This window comes from Hyperolius riggenbachi, chromosome 7 (assembly GCF_040937935.1).
Source record: "Hyperolius riggenbachi isolate aHypRig1 chromosome 7, aHypRig1.pri, whole genome shotgun sequence".
NCBI classification, from domain to species: Eukaryota; Metazoa; Chordata; class Amphibia; order Anura; family Hyperoliidae; genus Hyperolius; species Hyperolius riggenbachi.
The window spans coordinates 318,214,582-318,237,739 of NC_090652.1; the positions used below are offsets into that span (position 1 = coordinate 318,214,582).

The following is a 23,158-nucleotide window of genomic DNA, read 5'->3' on the forward strand; positions in this document are numbered from 1 at the left end:
TGAAGAGGGGAGGGGCATTATACAGAGGGGAGGGGCATTATACAGAGGCAGCATGGTGGGGAGGGGCAATATACAAAGGCAGCAAGGAGAGGGGAGGGGCATATTACAGAGGTGAGGGGCATAAAACAGAGGGGAGGGACATTATACACAGACAGTATGGAGAGGGGAGGGGCATATTACAGAGGGGAGGGGTATTATACACAGGCAGTATGGAGAGGGGAGGGGCATTATACAGAGGCAGTATGGAGAGGGGAGGGGCATTACACAAAGGCAGTATGGAGAGGGGAGGGGCATTATACACAGGCAGTATGGAGAGGGGAGGGGCATTACACAGAGGCAGTATGGAGAGGGGAGGGGCATTATACACAGACAGTATGGAGAGGGGAGGGGCATTATACACAGGCAGTATGGAGAGGGGAGGGGCATAATACAGAGGGGAGGGACATTATACACAGGCAGTATGGAGAGGGGAGGGGCATTATACAGAGGCAGTATGGAGAGGGGAGGGGCATAACACAGAGGGGAGGGGCATTATACACAGACAGTATGGAGAGGGGAGGGGCATAATACAGAGGGGAGGGGCATTATACACAGGCAGTAAGGAGAGGAGAGGGGCATTATACAGAGGCACAGAAAGGAATATAGAAAGGGCCGTCTCTGCCCATTTTGGCAGCTGCCCCCCCCCCCCCCCCCTACTTATGAACAAGAAGTCTGTAGCCGACATGAATAGGCTTTGTAGACAGCGATGACAAATTGACGGGTTACATACAAAAATATTGTTTCTTAAAACAAGTCTGAAGTGTATACACATTATGCAGAGATAGGGGGAGCTGCTATTGGTCAGTCATTCCCATCCTCCTCCTCTCTAGTCCCGGCTACACCAGCCTGACTGCCCCCCGCTGTCACCAGTGAGATTATTTCGCACCACCGGCCAATCGCTGAACTACATTGGCAGTAACGGCATCCTTCTCTCTGTCACGCTAACAATCCGGCGACCTTCACACGTCCTGCAGCCTGAAAACTCATTACACGTCCTGAGGAGCGAGTGCCCCAATTATCTCCCGCCCGCGCCGCGCACAGGACAGTACACTAAAATTAGCCAAATTAATGGAACGACATCTAAAGCGAGCCAGCGAGTCCCGGGGCGACTCCGTATAAATATCTGCCGGGCACATCGCGTACCACCGTCCCCAATCCCCGAGCAATCCTCGCAGAGAAATCCCGCAGATCGCTCGCTTCTCCATCGCTACGTATTCCATTCTAGCCTTTAAAGAGACACCGAAGCAAAAAAAAAAGTATGACGATATAATGAATTGCTTGTGTAGTACGGATAATTACTAGAACATTAGAAGCAAAGAAAATATTCTCATATCTTTATTTTCAGTTATATAGTGTTTTTTATAACATTACATCATTCTCTAATATTTACAGTTTACTCACTACTCAGCATTCTAAATGATTTTACTGAGCAGGCCAGCGAACTTGTGAACTGTTCTCTGGAGGGAAAAAAAACAATACAGTGACTAACTGAGATAATAAGCTTCAGAAGACAGAGCTCTCTCCTTTTGAAAGTCAGCTCAATGGCTCTTGCATAGATAACTGGAGTTTCTGAACTCTTCCTGTACTGGAAACAATATTAGTCACATATCTCTGCTGCTAAAGTTTTATTTCTTATCTGTACTACACATACAAATCATTATATTATAATTTTTGTTTTCGCTTCAGTGTCTCTGTAGCTCTGCAGCTACAGCAGAGACCAGGAAACACCCCCCCCCCCCCCCCCCCCCCCGCCATTGTCTGACATGCTTCTGAACTGACATTAAACAACAACTGTAACCTAAGAGATATGGAGGCTGCCATATTTATTTCCTTTTAAAGTGGACCTGAACTCAGAACTTCCTCTCTGTTCTAAAAGATAAGCAATAGCATAATAACATTTAAAGATAAATATGTCTTTGTTACAGCTGATGCATATACTGCAATAAATCTGCAGTGTATCTACTTCCTGCTTTCATGGAAGCAGACATACTGTTAACATCCTGTGCTTTCAAATGTGCTCATCTGTCGAGGCAGTCAGGTGACACAGCTGAGGGGTCAAATTACAGTGGTGATTAGTCATAGATGAGGGGGGATCAGACAGGCTAAACTCTGTAAATACATACAAGGTGCATTTCTCTGTGTTTTCCTTCTGTCCTGTGCAAGAGTTCAGTTCCACTTTAAGGGCCATTTGGGGCAATCCAGACGGGATACAGGGAACCACAAAATCATAACTGCAACTTACATAAGCAACAGACACAACACACACACACTCTACACACACACACACACACACACACACACACTGTACACACACTGTACACACACTGTACACACACTGTACACACACTGTACACACACACTGTACACACACACTGTACACGCACACACACACACACACTGTACACACACACACACACACACACACACACACACACACTGTACACACACACACACACACACACACACACACAGTACACACACACACACACACCATACGCCCCTTCTAGATTTAGCGGTGGTGGCTGGAGTCATCTCTGGTATCTTACTTTTCCCTCTCTCAATAAAAGGTTTCCCACACTCTGGTGTGTCAGTGAACCATTTCCCATACTCTGATCGTACACAAGCTTTCCATCCCGGACGAGCCCCCCTGTTATGCACGCAGCACTCCCTGCAGTGTACAGATCCTCCCCTAGGCTACGTCCCATACGGACTTTGTAGAAATCTGGCCCTATGTCTCCCACCCTCAGAGATGTGTTCATTCAGTGACATCCCCATTCTACTATTCTGCCCGATGCGGAAAACTCATTCAGGATCCAAACTTGTGTTTCGCTCATCAGAACGGACCAAACAGATCGCTTCTTACCGGACTACTGTGAACAAATCCTGCTGCTTTGTATAGGATCCATCCGCGTCTGTGCCGATCCGTCCATGTCTGTGCCGATCCGTCCATGTCTGTGCCGATCTGTCCACATCCGTGCCGATCCGTCTGCATATGTGTCGATCTGTCCTCATCCGTGCCGATCTGTCCTCATCCGTGCCGATCTGTCCTAATCCGTGCCGATCCGTCCACATCCGTGCCGATCCGTCCACATCCGTGCCGATCCGTCTGCATCTGTGCCGATCCGTCCGCATCTGTGCCGATCCGTCCGCATCTGTGCCGATCCGTCCATGTCTGTGCCGATCCGTCCGCATCCGTGCCGATCCGTCCGCATCTGTGCCGATCCGTCCCCATGTGTGCCGATCCGTCCCCATGTGTGCCGATCCGTCCCCATGTGTGCCGATTCGTCCCCATGTGTGCCGATCTGTCCTCATCCGTGCCGATCCGTCCATGTCTGTGCCGATCCGTCCACATGTGTACCGATCTGTCCGCATCTGTGCCGATCCGTCCGCATCTGTGCCGATCCGTCCACATCTGTGCCGATCCGTCCGCATCTGTGCCGATCCGTCCGCATCTGTGACGATCTGTATGCATCTGTGCCGATCCGTCCACGTCTGTGCCGATCTGTATGCATCTGTGCCGATCCGTCCGCGTCTGTGCCGATCTGTCCGCGTCTGTGCCTATCTGTCCGCGTCTGTGCCTATCTGTCCGCGTCTGTGCCTATCTGTCCGCGTCTGTGCCTATCTGTCCGCGTCTGTGCCTATCTGTCCGCGTCTGTGCCTATCTGTCAACGTCTGTGCCTATCTGTCAACGTCTGTGCCTATCTGTCCGCGTCTGTGCCTATCTGTCCGCGTCTGTGCCGATCCGTCCATGTCTGTGCCGATCCGTCCATGTCTGTGCCGATCCATCCTCATGTGTACCGATCTGTCCGCATCTGTGCCGATCCGTCCGCATCTGTGCCCGATCCGTCCGCATCAGTGCCGATCTGCCCGCATCTGTGCCGATATGTCCGCGTCTGTGGTGATCTGTCCACGTCTGTGGTGATCTGTCCACGTCTGTGGTGATCTGTCCACGTCTGTGGTGATCTGTCCTCATCCGTGCCGATCTGTACGCGTCTGTGCCGATCCATCTGCATCAGTGCCAATCCGTCCACAACCGTGCCAATCCGACCGTGGAATCGCATGGCATATTCCTAATCTTTCTGTGTCGCCACATCAGACGCAATGAGAAGCTGATGATCCAGTGCAAGGCCCCGCCCTCCAGCTGTCAATGAGAAGCTGATGATCCGGCGCAAGGCCCCGCCCTCCAGCTGTCAATGAGAAGCTGATGATCCAGTGCAAGGCCCCGCCCTCCAGCTGTCAATGAGAAGCTGATGATCCTGCGCAAGGCCCCGCCCTCCAGCTGTCAATGAGAAGCTGATGATCCAGTGCAAGGCCCCGCCCTCCAGCTGTCAATGAGAAGCTGATGATCCAGTACAAGGCCCCGCCCTCCAGCTGTCAATGAGAAGCTGATGATTTAACGCAAGGCCCCGCCCCCCAGCTGTCAATGAGAAGCTGATGATCTGACGCAAGGCCCCGCCCTCCAGCTGTCAATGAGAAGCTGATGATCTGACGCAAGACCCCGCCCTCCAGCTGTCAATGAAAAGCTGATGATCCAGTGCAAGGCTCCGCCCTCCAGCTGTTAATGAGAAGCTGATGATCTGACGCAAGGCCCCGCCCTCCAGCTGTCAATGAGAAGCTGATGATCTGACGCAAGGCCCCGCCCTCCAGCTGTCAATGTGAAGCTGATGATCTGACGCAAGGCCCCGCCCTCCAGCTGTCAATGTGAAGCTGATGATCCGACGCAAGGCCCCGCCCTCCAGCTGTCAATGTGAAGCTAATGATCTGATGCAAGGCCCCGCCCTCCAGCTGTCAATGTGAAGCTGATGATCTGACGCAAGGCCCTGCCCTCCAGCTGTCAATGAGAAGCTGATGATCCAGTACAAGGCCCCGCCCTCCAGCTGTCAATGAGAAGCTGATGATTCAACGCAAGGCCCCGCCCCCCAGCTGTCAATGAGAAGCTGATGATCTGACGCAAGGCCCCGCCCTCCAGCTGTCAATGAGAAGCTGATGATCCAGTGCAAGGCCCCGCCCTCCAGCTGTTAATGAGAAGCTGATGATCTGACGCAAGGCCCCGCCCTCCAGCTGTCAATGAGAAGCTGATGATCTGACGCAAGGCCCCGCCCTCCAGCTGTCAATGTGAAGATGATGATCTGACGCAAGGCCCCGCCCTCCAGCTGTCAATGAGCAGCTGATGATCCGACGCAAGGCCCCGCCCTCCAGCTGTCAATGTGAAGCTAATGATCTGACGCAAGGCCCCGCCCTCCAGCTGTCAATGTGAAGCTGATGATCTGACGCAAGGCCCTGCCCTCCAGCTGTCAATGAGAAGCTGATGATCCAGTGCAAGGCCCCGCCCTCCAGCTGTCAATGAGAAGCCGATGATCTGACGCAAGGCCCCGACCTCCAGCTGTCAATGTGAAGCTGATGATCTGACGCAAGGCCCTGCCCTTCAGCTGTCAATGAGAAGCTGATGATCCAGTGCAAGGCCCCGCCCTCCAGCTGTCAATGAGAAGCTGATGATCCTGCGCAAGGCCCCGCCCTCCAGCTGTCAATGAGAAGCTGATGATCCAGTGCAAGGCCCCGCCCTCCAGCTGTGAATGAGAAGCTGATGATCTGACGCAAGGCCCCGCCCTCCAGCTGTCAATGTGAAGCTGATGATCTGATGCAAGGCCCCGCCCTCCAGCTGTCAATGTGAAGCTGATGATCTGATGGAAGGCCCCGCCCTCCAGCTGTCAATGTGAAGCTGATGATCTGATGCAAGGCCCCGCCCTCCAGCTGTCAATGAGAAGCTGATGATCCAGTGCAAGGCCCCGCCCTCCAGCTGTCAATGAGAAGCTGATGATCCTGCGCAAGGCCCCGCCCTCCAGCTGTCAATGAGAAGCTGATGATCCAGTGCAAGGCCCCGCCCTCCAGCTGTCAATGAGAAGCTGATGATCTGACGCAAGGCCCCGCCCTCCAGCTGTCAATGTGAAGCTGATGATCTGATGCAAGGCCCCGCCCTCCAGCTGTCAATGTGAAGCTGATGATCTGATGCAAGGCCCCGCCCTCCAGCTGTCAATGTGAAGCTGATGATCTGACGCAAGGCCCTGCCCTTCAGCTGTCAATGAGAAGCTGATGATCCAGTGCAAGGCCCCGCCCTCCAGCTGTCAATGTGAAGCTGATCATCCGACGCAAGGCCCCGCCTTCCAGCTGTCAATGAGAAGCTGATGATCTGACACAAGGCCCCGCCCTCCAGCTGTCAATGAGAAGCTGATGATCTGACGCAAGGCCCCGCCCTCCAGCTGTCAATGAAAAGCTGATGATCTAACGCAAGGCCCCGCCTTCCAGCTGTCAATGAGAAGCTGATGATCTGACGCAAGGCCCCGCCCTCCAGCTGCCAATGAGAAGCTGATGATCCAGTGCAAGGCCCCGCCCTCCAGCTATTAATGAGAAGCTGATGATCTGACGCAAGGCCCCGCCCTCCAGCTGTCAATGAGAAGCTGATGATCTGACGCAAGGCCCCGCCCTCCAGCTGTCAATGTGAAGCTGATGATCTGACGCAAGGCCCCGCCCTCCAGCTGTCAATGTGAAGCTGATGATACAGTGCAAGGCCCCGCCCTCCAGCTGTCAATGAGAAGCTGATGATCTGACGCAAGGCCCCGCCCTCCAGCTGTCAATGTGAAGCTGATGATCTGACGCAAGGCCCCGCCCTCTAGCTGTCAATGAGAAGCTGATGATCAAGTGCAAGGCCCCGCCCTCCAGCTGTCAATGAGCAGCTGATGATCCGACATAAGGCCCCGCCATCCAGCTGTCAATGTGAAGCTGATGATCCAGTGCAAGGCCCCGCCCTCCAGCTGCCAATGAGAAGCTGATGATCTGACGCAAGGCCCCGCCCTCCAGATGTCAATGAGAAGCTGATGATCTGACGCAAGGCCCCGCCTTCCAGCTGTCAATGAGAAGCTGATGATCCAGTGCAAGGCCCCACCCTCCAGCTGTCAATGAGAAGCTGATGATCTGACGCAGGGCCCCGCCCTCCAGCTGTCAATGAGAAGCTGATGATCCAGTGCAAGGCCCCGCCCTCCAGCTGTCAATGAGAAGCTGATGATCCAGTGCAAGGCCCCGCCCTCCAGCTGTCAATGAGAAGCTGATGATCCAATGCAAGGCCCCGCCCTCCAGCTGTCAATGAGAAGCTGATGATCCGACGCAAGGCCCCGCCCTCCAGCTGTCAATGAGAAGCTGATGATCCAGTGCAAGGCCCCGCCCTCCAGCTGTCAATGAGAAGCTGATGATCTGAACCAAGGCCCCGCCCTCCAGCTGTCAATGTGAAGCTGATGATCCAGTGCAAGGCCCCGCCCTCCAGCTGTCAATGAGAAGCTGATGATCCAGTGCAAGGTCCTGCCCTCCAGCTGTCAATGTGAAGCTGATGATCCAGTGCAAGGCCCCGCCCTCTAGCTGTCAATGAGAAGCTGATGATCCAGTGCAAGGCCCCGCCCTCCAGCTGTCAATGAGAAGCTGATGATCTGACGCAAGGCCCCGCCCTCCAGCTGTCAATGAAAAGGTGATGATCCGACGCAAGGCCCCGCCTTCCAGCTGTCAATGAGAAGCTGATGTTCTGACGCAAGGCCCCGCCCTCCAGCTGTCAATGAGAAGCTGATGATCTGACGCAAGGCCCCGCCCTCCAGCTGTCAATGAGAAGCTGATAATCTGACGCAAGGCCCCGCCCACCAGCTGTCAATGAGAAGCTGATGATCTGACGCAAAGGGCCCACCCTCCAGCTGTCAATGAGAAGCTGATGATCTGACGCAAGGCCCCGCCCTCCAGCTGTCAATGAGAAGCTAATGATTCAACGCAAGGCCCGGCCCTCCAGCTGTCAATGAGAAGCTGATGATCTGACGCAAGGCCCCGCCCCCCAGCTGTCAATGTGAAGCTGATGATCTGACGCAAGGCCCCGCCTTCCAGCTGTCAATGAGAAGCTGATGATCTGACGCAAGGCCCTGCCCTCCAGCTGTCAATGAGAAGCTGATGTTCTGACGCAAGGCCCCGCCCTCCAGCTGTCAATGAGAAGCTGATGATTCAACGCAAGGCCCCGCCCTCCAGCTGTCAATGAGAAGCTGATGATCTGACGCAAGGCCCCACCTTCCAGCTGTCAATGAGAAGCTGATGATCTGACGCAAGGCCCCGCCCTCCAGCTGTCAATGTGAAGCTGATGATCCGACACAAGGCCCCGCCCTCCAGCTGTCAATGTGAAGCTGATGATCCGACACAAGGCCCCGCTCTCCAGCTGTCAATGAGAAGCTGATAATTCAACGCAAGGCCCCGCCGCCCTCCAGCTGTCAATGAGAAGCTGATGATCTGACGCAAGGCCCCGCCCTCCAGCTGTCAATGAGAAGCTGATGATCTGACGCAAGGCCCCGCCTTCCAGCTGTCAATGAGAAGCTGATGATCTGACGCAAGGCCCCGCCCTCCAGCTGTCAATGAGAAGCTAATGATCTGAACCAAGGCCCCGCCCTCCAGCTGTCAATGTGAAGCTGATGATCTGACGCAAGGCCCGGCCCTCCAGCTGTCAATGAGAAGCTGATGATTCAACGCAAGGCCCCGCCCTCCAGCTGTCAATGAGAAGCTGATGATCTGACGCAAGGCCCCGCCTTCCAGCTGTCAATGAGAAGCTGATGATCTGATGCAAGGCCCCGCCTTCCAGCTGTCAATGAGAAGCTGGTGATCTGAAGCAAGGCCACGCCCTCCAGCTGTCAATGAGAAGCTGATGATCTGAACCAAGGCCCCGCCCTCCAGCTGTCAATGTGAAGCTGATGATCCGACGCAAGGCCCCGCCTTCCAGCTGTCAATGAGAAGCTGATGATCCAGTGCAAGGCCCCGCCCTCCAGCTGTCAATGAGAAGCTGATGATCTGACGCAAGGCCCCGCCCTCCAGCTGTCAATGAGAAGCTGATGATCTGACGCAAGGTCCCGCCCTCCAGCTGTCAATGAGAAGCTGATGATCCAGTGCAAGGCCCCGCCCTCCAGCTGTCAATGTGAAGCTGATCATCCGACGCAAGGCCCCGCCTTCCAGCTGTCAATGAGAAGCTGATGATCTGACACAAGGCCCCGCCCTCCAGCTGTCAATGAGAAGCTGATGATCTGACGCAAGGCCCCGCCCTCCAGCTGTCAATGAAAAGCTGATGATCTGACACAAGGCCCCGCCCTCCAGCTGTCAATGAGAAGCTGATGATCTGACGCAAGGCCCCGCCCTCCAGCTGTCAATGAAAAGCTGATGATCTGACGCAAGGCCCCGCCCTCCAGCTGTCAATGTGAAGCTGATGATCCAGTGCAAGGTCCTGCCCTCCAGCTGTCAATGTGAAGCTGATGATCCAGTGCAAGGCCCCGCCCTCTAGCTGTCAATGAGAAGCTGATGATCCAGTGCAAGGCCCCGCCCTCCAGCTGTCAATGAGAAGCTGATGATCTGACGCAAGGCCCCGCCCTCCAGCTGTCAATGAAAAGGTGATGATCCGACGCAAGGCCCCGCCTTCCAGCTGTCAATGAGAAGCTGATGTTCTGACGCAAGGCCCCGCCCTCCAGCTGTCAATGAGAAGCTGATGATCTGACGCAAGGCCCCGCCCTCCAGCTGTCAATGAGAAGCTGATAATCTGACGCAAGGCCCCGCCCACCAGCTGTCAATGAGAAGCTGATGATCTGACGCAAAGGGCCCACCCTCCAGCTGTCAATGAGAAGCTGATGATCTGACGCAAGGCCCCGCCCTCCAGCTGTCAATGAAAAGCTGATGATCTGACACAAGGCCCCGCCCTCCAGCTGTCAATGAGAAGCTGATGATCTGACGCAAGGCCCCGCCCTCCAGCTGTCAATGAAAAGCTGATGATCTGACGCAAGGCCCCGCCCTCCAGCTGTCTATGAGAAGCTGATGATTCAATGCAAGGCCCCGCCCTCCAGCTGTCAATGAGAAGCTGATGATCTGACGCAAGGCCCCGCCCTCCAGCTGTCAATGAGAAGCTGATGATCCAGTGCAAGGCCCCGCCTTCCAGCTGTCAATGAGAAGCTGATGATCCAGTGCAAGGCCCCGCCTTCCAGCTGTCAATGAGAAGCTGATGATCCAGTGCAAGGCCCCGCCCTCCAGCTGTCAATGAGAAGCTGATGATCCAGTGCAAGGCCCCGCCCCCCAGCCGTCAATGAGAAGCTGATGATCCAGTGTAAGGCCCCGCCCTCCAGCTGTCAATGAGAAGCTGATTATCCAGTGTAAGGCCCCGCCCTCCAGCTGTCAATGAGAAGCTGATGATCCAGTGCAAGGCCCCGCCCTCCAGCTGTCAATGAGAAGCTGATGATCCAGTGCAAGGCCCCGCCCTCCAGCTGTCAATGAGAAGCTGATTATCCAGTGTAAGGCCCCGCCCTCCAGCTGTCAATGAGAAGCTGATGATCCAGTGCAAGGCCCCGCCCTCCAGCTGTCAATGAGAAGCTGATGATCCAGTGCAAGGCCCCGCCTTCCAGCTGTCAATGAGAAGCTGATGATCTGACACAAGGCCCCGCCCTCCAGCTGTCAATGAGAAGCTGATGATCTGACGCAAGGCCCCGCCCTCCAGCTGTCAATGAAAAGCTGATGATCTGACACAAGGCCCCGCCCTCCAGCTGTCAATGAGAAGCTGATGATCTGACGCAAGGCCCCGCCCTCCAGCTGTCAATGAAAAGCTGATGATCTGACGCAAGGCCCCGCCCTCCAGCTGTCAATGAGAAGCTGATGATCTGACGCAAGGTCCCGCCCTCCAGCTGTCAATGAGAAGCTGATGATCCAGTGCAAGGCCCCGCCCTCCAGCTGTCAATGTGAAGCTGATGATCCAGTGTAAGGCCCCGCCCTCCAGCTGTCAATGAGAAGCTGATGATCCAGTGCAAGGCCCCGCCCTCCAGCTGTCAATGAGAAGCTGATGATCCAGTGCAAGGCCCCGCCTTCCAGCTGTCAATGAGAAGCTGATGATCTGACACAAGGCCCCGCCCTCCAGCTGTCAATGAGAAGCTGATGATCTGACGCAAGGCCCCGCCCTCCAGCTGTCAATGAAAAGCTGATGATCTGACACAAGGCCCCGCCCTCCAGCTGTCAATGAGAAGCTGATGATCTGACGCAAGGCCCCGCCCTCCAGCTGTCAATGAAAAGCTGATGATCTGACGCAAGGCCCCGCCCTCCAGCTGTCAATGTGAAGCTGATGATCCAGTGCAAGGTCCTGCCCTCCAGCTGTCAATGTGAAGCTGATGATCCAGTGCAAGGCCCCGCCCTCTAGCTGTCAATGAGAAGCTGATGATCCAGTGCAAGGCCCCGCCCTCCAGCTGTCAATGAGAAGCTGATGATCTGACGCAAGGCCCCGCCCTCCAGCTGTCAATGAAAAGGTGATGATCCGACGCAAGGCCCCGCCTTCCAGCTGTCAATGAGAAGCTGATGTTCTGACGCAAGGCCCCGCCCTCCAGCTGTCAATGAGAAGCTGATGATCTGACGCAAGGCCCCGCCCTCCAGCTGTCAATGAGAAGCTGATAATCTGACGCAAGGCCCCGCCCACCAGCTGTCAATGAGAAGCTGATGATCTGACGCAAAGGGCCCACCCTCCAGCTGTCAATGAGAAGCTGATGATCTGACGCAAGGCCCCGCCCTCCAGCTGTCAATGAAAAGCTGATGATCTGACGCAAGGCCCCGCCCTCCAGCTGTCAATGAGAAGCTGATGATCTGACGCAAGGTCCCGCCCTCCAGCTGTCAATGAGAAGCTGATGATCCAGTGCAAGGCCCCGCCCTCCAGCTGTCAATGTGAAGCTGATCATCCGACGCAAGGCCCCGCCTTCCAGCTGTCAATGAGAAGCTGATGATCTGACACAAGGCCCCGCCCTCCAGCTGTCAATGAGAAGCTGATGATCTGACGCAAGGCCCCGCCCTCCAGCTGTCAATGAAAAGCTGATGATCTGACACAAGGCCCCGCCCTCCAGCTGTCAATGAGAAGCTGATGATCTGACGCAAGGCCCCGCCCTCCAGCTGTCAATGAAAAGCTGATGATCTGACGCAAGGCCCCGCCCTCCAGCTGTCAATGTGAAGCTGATGATCCAGTGCAAGGTCCTGCCCTCCAGCTGTCAATGTGAAGCTGATGATCCAGTGCAAGGCCCCGCCCTCTAGCTGTCAATGAGAAGCTGATGATCCAGTGCAAGGCCCCGCCCTCCAGCTGTCAATGAGAAGCTGATGATCTGACGCAAGGCCCCGCCCTCCAGCTGTCAATGAAAAGGTGATGATCCGACGCAAGGCCCCGCCTTCCAGCTGTCAATGAGAAGCTGATGTTCTGACGCAAGGCCCCGCCCTCCAGCTGTCAATGAGAAGCTGATGATCTGACGCAAGGCCCCGCCCTCCAGCTGTCAATGAGAAGCTGATAATCTGACGCAAGGCCCCGCCCACCAGCTGTCAATGAGAAGCTGATGATCTGACGCAAAGGGCCCACCCTCCAGCTGTCAATGAGAAGCTGATGATCTGACGCAAGGCCCCGCCCTCCAGCTGTCAATGAGAAGCTGATGATCTGACGCAAGACCCCGCCCTCCAGCTGTCAATGAAAAGCTGATGATCCAGTGCAAGGCTCCGCCCTCCAGCTGTTAATGAGAAGCTGATGATCTGACGCAAGGCCCCGCCCTCCAGCTGTCAATGAGAAGCTGATGATCTGACGCAAGGCCCCGCCCTCCAGCTGTCAATGTGAAGCTGATGATCTGACGCAAGGCCCCGCCCTCCAGCTGTCAATGTGAAGCTGATGATCCGACGCAAGGCCCCGCCCTCCAGCTGTCAATGTGAAGCTAATGATCTGATGCAAGGCCCCGCCCTCCAGCTGTCAATGTGAAGCTGATGATCTGACGCAAGGCCCTGCCCTCCAGCTGTCAATGAGAAGCTGATGATCCAGTACAAGGCCCCGCCCTCCAGCTGTCAATGAGAAGCTGATGATTCAACGCAAGGCCCCGCCCCCCAGCTGTCAATGAGAAGCTGATGATCTGACGCAAGGCCCCGCCCTCCAGCTGTCAATGAGAAGCTGATGATCCAGTGCAAGGCCCCGCCCTCCAGCTGTTAATGAGAAGCTGATGATCTGACGCAAGGCCCCGCCCTCCAGCTGTCAATGAGAAGCTGATGATCTGACGCAAGGCCCCGCCCTCCAGCTGTCAATGTGAAGATGATGATCTGACGCAAGGCCCCGCCCTCCAGCTGTCAATGAGCAGCTGATGATCCGACGCAAGGCCCCGCCCTCCAGCTGTCAATGTGAAGCTAATGATCTGACGCAAGGCCCCGCCCTCCAGCTGTCAATGTGAAGCTGATGATCTGACGCAAGGCCCTGCCCTCCAGCTGTCAATGAGAAGCTGATGATCCAGTGCAAGGCCCCGCCCTCTAGCTGTCAATGAGAAGCCGATGATCTGACGCAAGGCCCCGACCTCCAGCTGTCAATGTGAAGCTGATGATCTGACGCAAGGCCCTGCCCTTCAGCTGTCAATGAGAAGCTGATGATCCAGTGCAAGGCCCCGCCCTCCAGCTGTCAATGAGAAGCTGATGATCCTGCGCAAGGCCCCGCCCTCCAGCTGTCAATGAGAAGCTGATGATCCAGTGCAAGGCCCCGCCCTCCAGCTGTGAATGAGAAGCTGATGATCTGACGCAAGGCCCCGCCCTCCAGCTGTCAATGTGAAGCTGATGATCTGATGCAAGGCCCCGCCCTCCAGCTGTCAATGTGAAGCTGATGATCTGACGCAAGGCCCCCGCCCTCCAGCTGTCAATGTGAAGCTGATGATCTGATGGAAGGCCCCGCCCTCCAGCTGTCAATGTGAAGCTGATGATCTGACGCAAGGCCCCGCCCTCCAGCTGTCAATGAGAAGCTAATGATCTGAACCAAGGCCCCGCCCTCCAGCTGTCAATGTGAAGCTGATGATCTGACGCAAGGCCCGGCCCTCCAGCTGTCAATGAGAAGCTGATGATTCAACGCAAGGCCCCGCCCTCCAGCTGTCAATGAGAAGCTGATGATCTGACGCAAGGCCCCGCCTTCCAGCTGTCAATGAGAAGCTGATGATCTGATGCAAGGCCCCGCCTTCCAGCTGTCAATGAGAAGCTGGTGATCTGAAGCAAGGCCACGCCCTCCAGCTGTCAATGAGAAGCTGATGATCTGAACCAAGGCCCCGCCCTCCAGCTGTCAATGTGAAGCTGATGATCCGACGCAAGGCCCCGCCTTCCAGCTGTCAATGAGAAGCTGATGATCCAGTGCAAGGCCCCGCCCTCCAGCTGTCAATGAAAAGCTGATGATCTGACGCAAGGTCCCGCCCTCCAGCTGTCAATGAGAAGCTGATGATCTGACGCAAGGCCCCGCCCTCCAGCTGTCAATGAGAAGCTGATGATCCAGTGCAAGGCCCCGCCCTCCAGCTGTCAATGAGAAGCTGATTATAGGAAGCATTTTGGACCTGAACTAATCAAACGCACTAGCTGCCAATTTGGATTGGACAAATTCCAAGCTGTGTACAATTTGCATTCTATCTGCATACAAGGTGGAATTATCATCATCTCATTGCACCAATGAAAGCAGGAGTAGCAGCAAGTGGGGGACTCTCATTGGCGTTTAGGGGACAGGGCGGAATCACTGAAATCCGGGGCTGTGTTCCTTGCGCACCAGTAAGGATGCAGTAAGACGTAGGAGAGGGATTTTCAGGCTTCTGGTTGTCGCCGTACTTCTGCACTGCATCTGTTTACGCACGTTGTGACCCCCGACTGCTTCGCTGTAATCGATGAAATCACGTCTTGCATTGTGGGCGAGGGGCTGAGCGGCGCAGAGATGGCGGACGGGCAGATCTCCGCTGTGACCCGGGTCCTCTCTGTCGCACATTCCTCGCATGTGACCCGGGTCCTCTCTGTCTCACATTCCTCGCATGTGACCCGGGTCCTCTCTGTCGCACATTCCTCGCATGTGACCCGGGTCCTCTCTGTCGCACATTCCTCGCATGTGACCCGGGTCCTCTCTGTCGCACATTCCTCGCATGTGACCCGGGTCCTCTCTGTCTCACATTCCTCGCATGTGACCCGGGTCCTCTCTGTCGCACATTCCTCGCATGTGACCCGGGTCCTCTCTGTCGCACATTCCTCGCATGTGACCCGGGTCCTCTCTGTCTCACATTCCTCGCATGTGACCCGGGTCCTCTCTGTCTCACATTCCTCGCATGTGACCCGGGTCCTCTCTGTCTCACATTCCTCGCATGTGACCCGGGTCCTCTCTGTCTCACATTCCTCGCATGTGACCCGGGTCCTCTCTGTCTCACATTCCTCGCATGTGACCCGGGTCCTCTCTGTCTCACATTCCTCGCATGTGACCCGGGTCCTCTCTGTCTCACATTCCTCGCATGTGACCCGGGTCCTCTCTGTCGCACATTCCTCGCATGTGACCCGGGTCCTCTCTGTCTCACATTCCTCGCATGTGACCCGGGTCCTCTCTGTCGCACATTCCTCGCATGTGACCCGGGTCCTCTCTGTCTCACATTCCTCGCATGTGACCCGGGTCCTCTCTGTCTCACATTCCTCGCATGTGACCCGGGTCCTCTCTGTCGCACATTCCTCGCATGTGACCCGGGTCCTCTCTGTCGCACATTCCTCGCATGTGACCCGGGTCCTCTCTGTCGCACATTCCTCGCATGTGACCCGGGTCCTCTCTGTCTCACATTCCTCGCAGATTGTTTGATGAGAATATTCAGAGGCGAGGCACTTGAGCTGTAAACAGCAATCGCGGAGCCACATTCACTGATTGTCGTTCCCGGCGATAAAACGTTTTATCAGGAGCTAAAATGCCGCTTGTCATCTGCCGGGAGATTTCTCATTTATCCTGAGTGCCGAGCGTCTTAAGCCTCAATCAGACGACAAATCACACATCAGATCAGAGAGGCTGCTTCTGAAGCCGGGGAAACCCGCCGCGCCGTTCATATCTCAGGCTGCCAGAGAGGAGCTGAAATAACCGCTAACCAGCTAGCGAGTGCCGTGCTCATCCCATAGTGTTCCCATAACAGCACCGCTGCCCATTCTCACCGACCCCTCTGCACCGACACCAGAGGTGGCCACACACGGAGGCGCTGAGATAACCGCTAACCAGCTAGCGAGCGCCGCGCTCATCCCATAGTGTTCCCATAACAGCACCGCACCCCATTCTCACCGACCCCTCTGCACCGACACCAGAGGTGGCAACACAGAGGCACTGAAATAACCGCTAAACAGCTAGCGAACGCCGCGCTCATCCCATAGGGCCTGATTCACAAAGCGGTGATAAAGACTTTAGGCGTGATAACCTTTGCACCAGCAAAGTTATCACCGCTTCGTGCTCTAACTCGCGCGAAGCTTCCGCGCGTACGCGCACGCGCAAAGTCCCATAGGGCTTAATGGGCACTTCGCGCGAAGCACGGTGCGCTGCGCGCGTGCAAAACTTTGCGCGCGTGAATTCACGCGAATTCCTTCAGATCACGCCTAAACTAAGTTTAGGCGTGATAAAGGGCTTTTCACAGGCATGCAAAGTGTTTGCACCGCTTTGTGTATCAGGCCCATAGTGTTCCCATAACAGCACCACACCCCATTCTCACCGACCCCTCTGCACCGATACCAGAGGTGGCCACACACGGAGGCGCTGAAATAACCGCTAACCAGCTAGCGAGCGCCGCAGTCATCCCATAGTGTTCCCATAACAGCACCGCTGCCTATTCTCACCGACCACTCTGCACCGACACCAGAGGTGGCCACACACGGAAGCGCTGAAATAACCGCTAACCAGCTAGCGAGAGCCGCAGTCATCCCATAGTGTTCCCATAACAGCACCGCAGCCCATTCTCACCGACCACTTTGCACCGACACCAGAGGTGGCCACACACGGAGGAGCTGAGATAACCGCTAACCAGCTAGCGAGCGCCGCGCTCATCCCATAGTGTTCCCATAACAGCACCACACCCCATTCTCACCGACCACTCTACACCGATATCAGAGGTGGCCACACACGGAGGCGCTGAGATAACCGCTAACCAGCTAGCGAGCGCCGCAGTCATCCCATAGTGTTCCCATAACAGCGCCGCACTCCATTCTCACCGACCCCTCTGCACCGATACCAGAGGTGGCCACACACGGAGGCGCTGAGATAACCGCTAACCAGCTAGCGAGCGCCGCAGTCATCCCATAGTGTTCCCATAACAGCGCCGCACTCCATTCTCACCGACCACTCTGCACCGACACCAGAGGCGGCCACACACGGAGGAGCTGAAATAACCGCTAACCAGCTAGCGAGCGCCACGCTCATCCCATAGTGTTCCCATAACAGCACCGCTGCCCATTCTCACCGACCCCTCTGCACCGACACCAGAGGTGGCCACACACGGAGGCGCTGAGATAACCGCTAACCAGCTAGCGAGCGCCACGCTCATCCCATAGTGTTCCCATAACAGCACCGCTGCCCATTCTCACCGACCCCTCTGCACCGACACCAGAGGTGGCCACACAGAGGCGCTGAGATAACCGCTAACCAGCTAGCGAGCTCTGCGCTCATCCCATAGTGTTCCCATAACAGCACCGCACTCCATTCTCACCGACCCCTCTGCACCGATACCAGAGGTGGCCACACACGGAGGCGCTGAGATAACCGCTAACCAGCTAGCGAGCGCCGCGTTCATCCCATAGTGTTCCCATAACAGCACCGCTGCCCATTCTCACCGACCCCTCTGCACCGATACCAGAGGTGGCCACACACGGAGGCGCTGAGATAACCGCTAGCCAGCTAGCGAGCGACACGCTCATTCCATAGTGTTCCCATAACAGCACCGCGGCCCATTCTCACCGACCCCTCTGCACCGATACCAGAGGTGGCCACACACGGAGGCGCTGAAATAACCGCTAACCAGCTAGCGAGCGCCGCGTTCATCCCATAGTGTTCCCATTACAGCACCGCACCCCATTCTCACCGACCCCTCTGCACCGATACCAGAGGTGGCCACACACGGAGGCGCTGAGATAACCGCTAACCAGCTAGCGAGCGCCGCGTTCATCCCATAGTGTTCCCATAACAGCACCGCTGCCCATTCTCACCGACCCCTCTGCACCGATACCAGAGGTGGCCATACACGGAGGTGCTGAGATAACCGCTAACCAGCTAGCGAGAGCCGCAGTGTTCCCATAACAGCACCGCACCCTATTCTCACCGACCACTCTGCACCGATACCAGAGGTGGCCACACACGGAGGCGCTGAAATAACCGCTAACCAGCTAGCGAGCGCCGCGTTCATCCCATAGTGTTCCCATAACAGCACCGCTGCCCATTCTCACCGACCCCTCTGCACCGATACCAGAGGTGGCCACACACGGAGGCGCTAAAATAACCGCTAACCAGCTAACGAGCGCCGCGCTCATCCCATAGTGTTCCCATAACAGCACCGCTGCCCATTCTCACCGACCCCTCTGCACCGACACCAGAGGTGGCCACACACGGAGGCGCTGAGATAATCGCTAACCAGCTAGCGAGCGCCGCGTTCATCCCATAGTGTTCCCATAACAGCACCACACCCCATTCTCACCGACCACTCTGCACCGATACCAGAGGTGGCCATACACGGAGGAGCTGAAATAACCGCTAACCAGCTAGCGAGCGCCACAGTCATCCCATAGTGTTCCCATAACAGCACCACACCCCATTCTCACCGACCCCTCTGCACCGATACCAGAGGTGGCCATACACGGAGGAGCTGAAATAACCGCTAACCAGCTAGCGAGAGCCGCAGTCATCCCATAGTGTTCCCATAACAGCACCGCAGCCCATTCTCACCGACCACTTTGCACCGACACCAGAGGTGGCCACACACGGAGGCGCTGAAATAACCGCTAACCAGCTAGCGAGCGCCGCAGTCATCCCATAGTGTTCCCATAACAGCACCGCTGCCCATTCTCACCGACCACTCTGCACCGACACCAGAGGTGGCCACACACGGAAGCGCTGAAATAACCGCTAACCAGCTAGCGAGAGCCGCAGTCATCCCATAGTGTTCCCATAACAGCACCGCAGCCCATTCTCACCGACCCCTCTGCACCGACACCAGAGGCGGCCACACACGGAGGCGCTGAGATAACCGCTAACCAGCTAGCGAGAGCCGCAGTCATCCCATAGTGTTCCCATAACAGCACCGCACCCCATTCTCACCGACCCCTCTGCACCGATACCAGAGGTGGCCACACAGAGGCACTGAAATAACCGCTAAACAGCTAGCGAACGCCGCGCTCATCCCATAGGGCCTGATTCACAAAGCGGTGATAAAGACTTTAGGCGTGATAACCTTTGCACCAGCAAAGTTATCACCGCTTCGTGCTCTAACTCGCGCGAAGCTTCCGCGCGTACGCGCACGCGCAAAGTCCCATAGGGCTTAATGGGCACTTCGCGCGAAGCACGGTGCGCTGCGCGCGTAACGCACTGCGCTACGCGTGCAAAACTTTGCGCGCGTGAATTCACGCGAATTCCTTCAGATCACGCCTAAACTAAGTTTAGGCGTGATAAAGGGCTTTTCACAGGCGTGCAAAGTGTTTGCACCGCTTTGTGTATCAGGCCCATAGTGTTCCCATAACAGCACCGCACCCCATTCTCACCGACCACTCTACACCGATATCAGAGGTGGCCACACACGGAAGCGCTGAAATAACCGCTAAACAGCTAGCGAGCGCCGCGTTCATCCCATAGTGTTCCCATAACAGCACCGCTGCCCATTCTCACCGACCCCTCTGCACCGATACCAGAGGTGGCCACACACGGAGGCGCTGAAATAACCGCTAACCAGCTAGCGAGCGCCGCGCTCATCCCATAGTGTTCCCATAACAGCACCACACCCCATTCTCACCGACCACTCTACACCGATATCAGAGGTGGCCACACACGGAGGCGCTGAGATAACCGCTAACCAGCTAGCGAGCGCCGCAGTCATCCCATAGTGTTCCCATAACAGCGCCGCACTCCATTCTCACCGACCCCTCTGCACCGATACCAGAGGTGGCCACACACGGAGGCGCTGAGATAACCGCTAACCAGCTAGCGAGCGCCGCAGTCATCCCATAGTGTTCCCATAACAGCGCCGCACTCCATTCTCACCGACCACTCTGCACCGACACCAGAGGCGGCCACACACGGAGGAGCTGAAATAACCGCTAACCAGCTAGCGAGCGCCACGCTCATCCCATAGTGTTCCCATAACAGCACCGCTGCCCATTCTCACCGACCCCTCTGCACCGACACCAGAGGTGGCCACACACGGAGGCGCTGAGATAACCGCTAACCAGCTAGCGAGCGCCACGCTCATCCCATAGTGTTCCCATAACAGCACCGCTGCCCATTCTCACCGACCCCTCTGCACCGACACCAGAGGTGGCCACACAGAGGCGCTGAGATAACCGCTAACCAGCTAGCGAGCTCTGCGCTCATCCCATAGTGTTCCCATAACAGCACCGCACTCCATTCTCACCGACCCCTCTGCACCGATACCAGAGGTGGCCACACACGGAGGCGCTGAGATAACCGCTAACCAGCTAGCGAGCGCCGCGTTCATCCCATAGTGTTCCCATAACAGCACCGCTGCCCATTCTCACCGACCCCTCTGCACCGATACCAGAGGTGGCCACACACGGAGGCGCTGAGATAACCGCTAGCCAGCTAGCGAGCGACACGCTCATTCCATAGTGTTCCCATAACAGCACCGCGGCCCATTCTCACCGACCCCTCTGCACCGATACCAGAGGTGGCCACACACGGAGGCGCTGAAATAACCGCTAACCAGCTAGCGAGCGCCGCGTTCATCCCATAGTGTTCCCATTACAGCACCGCACCCCATTCTCACCGACCCCTCTGCACCGATACCAGAGGTGGCCACACACGGAGGCGCTGAGATAACCGCTAACCAGCTAGCGAGCGCCGCGTTCATCCCATAGTGTTCCCATAACAGCACCGCTGCCCATTCTCACCGACCCCTCTGCACCGATACCAGAGGTGGCCATACACGGAGGTGCTGAGATAACCGCTAACCAGCTAGCGAGAGCCGCAGTCATCCCATAGTGTTCCCATAACAGCACCGCACCCTATTCTCACCGACCACTCTGCACCGATACCAGAGGTGGCCACACACGGAGGCGCTGAGATAACCGCTAACCAGCTAGCGAGCGCCGCGTTCATCCCATAGTGTTCCCATAACAGCACCGCACCCCATTCTCACCGACCCCTCTGCACCGATACCAGAGGTGGCCACACACGGAGGCGCTGAGATAACCGCTAACCAGCTAGCGAGCGCCACGCTCATCCCATACTGTTCCCATAACAGCACCGCTGCCCATTCTCACCGACCACTCTGCACCGATACCAGAGGTGGCCACACACGGAGGCGCTGAAATAACCGCTAACCAGCTAGCGAGCGCCGCGTTCATCCCATAGTGTTCCCATAACAGCACCGCTGCCCATTCTCACCGACCCCTCTGCACCGATACCAGAGGTGGCCACACACGGAGGCGCTAAAATAACCGCTAACCAGCTAACGAGCGCCGCGCTCATCCCATAGTGTTCCCATAACAGCACCGCTGCCCATTCTCACCGACCCCTCTGCACCGACACCAGAGGTGGCCACACACGGAGGCGCTGAGATAATCGCTAACCAGCTAGCGAGCGCCGCGTTCATCCCATAGTGTTCCCATAACAGCACCACACCCCATTCTCACCGACCACTCTGCACCGATACCAGAGGTGGCCATACACGGAGGAGCTGAAATAACCGCTAACCAGCTAGCGAGCGCCACAGTCATCCCATAGTGTTCCCATAACAGCACCACACCCCATTCTCACCGACCCCTCTGCACCGATACCAGAGGTGGCCATACACGGAGGAGCTGAAATAACCGCTAACCAGCTAGCGAGAGCCGCAGTCATCCCATAGTGTTCCCATTACAGCACCGCACCCCATTCTCACCGACCCCTCTGCACCGATACCAGAGGTGGCCATACACGGAGGAGCTGAAATAACCGCTAACCAGCTAGTGAGCGCCGCAGTCATCCCATAGTGTTCCCATTACAGCACCGCACCCCATTCTCACCGACCCCTCTGCACCGACACCAGAGGTGGCCACACACGGAGGCGCTGAGATAACCGCTAACCAGCTAGCGAGCGCCGCGTTCATCCCATAGTGTTCCCATAACAGCACCGCACCCCATTCTCACCGACCCCTCTGCACCGATACCAGAGGTGGCCACACACGGAGGCGCTGAGATAACCGCTAACCAGCTAGCGAGTGCCGCAGTCATCCCATAGTGTTCCCATAACAGCACCGCTGCCCATTCTCACCGACCCCTCTACACCGACACCAGAGGTGGCCACACACGGAGGAGCTGAGATAACCGCTAACCAGCTAGCGAGCGCCGCGTTCATCCCATAGTGTTCCCATTACAGCACCGCACCCCATTCTCACCGACCCCTCTGCACCGATACCAGAGGTGGCCACACATGGTACAATTTTTATGCTCTGTTTTACTGTAGTTCGATGAAAACGATCGGCTGTACAGAGAAATCGGAAGGTTTCTTTTTTGTTTGACTAACACATCTAATTTCCAGTTTTTCATGATTTGTCGAGATTGGACATGTTGGAAAATTCAGACCAACTTTACCAAGGTTTATATGGTGTCAAATTGTATTCAACTGAATCAAATTGTATGCAACTATTCAGCACATACCAAACTTTATTTATTATCTGTATAAACAACAGGGCCTCTCAGCGGCTGCTGACACAGCTGATCATGAGATCTTGCTTAAAGGAATACTGTAGGGGGGTCGGGGGAAAATGAGTTGAACTTACCTGGAGCTTCAAACGGTCCCCCGCAGACATCCTGTGCCCGCGCAGCCGCTCACCGATGCTCCGGCCCCGCCTCCAGTTCACTTCTGGAATTTCAGACTTTAAAGTCTGAAAACCACTGCGCCTGCGTTGCCGTGTCCTCGCTCCTGCTGATGGCACCAGAAGTGTACTGCGCAGTCCCAGTATGGTCTGTGCCTGCATAGTACACTCCTGGTGACATCAGGGGAAGCGAGGACACGGCAACGCAGGCGCAGTGGTTTTTTAGACTTTAAAGTCTGAAATTCCAGAAGTGAACTGGAGCATCGGT

At 56.1% G+C, this 23,158-nt stretch overlaps 1 protein-coding gene across 8 annotated transcripts in view; it reads right to left on the minus strand.

Annotated features, from left to right (window-relative positions):
- The window catches only part of LOC137525248 (kalirin), a 469,346-nt gene that overhangs the window by 215,525 nt on the left and 230,663 nt on the right, over positions 1-23,158 (minus strand). The window lies entirely within an intron of this gene.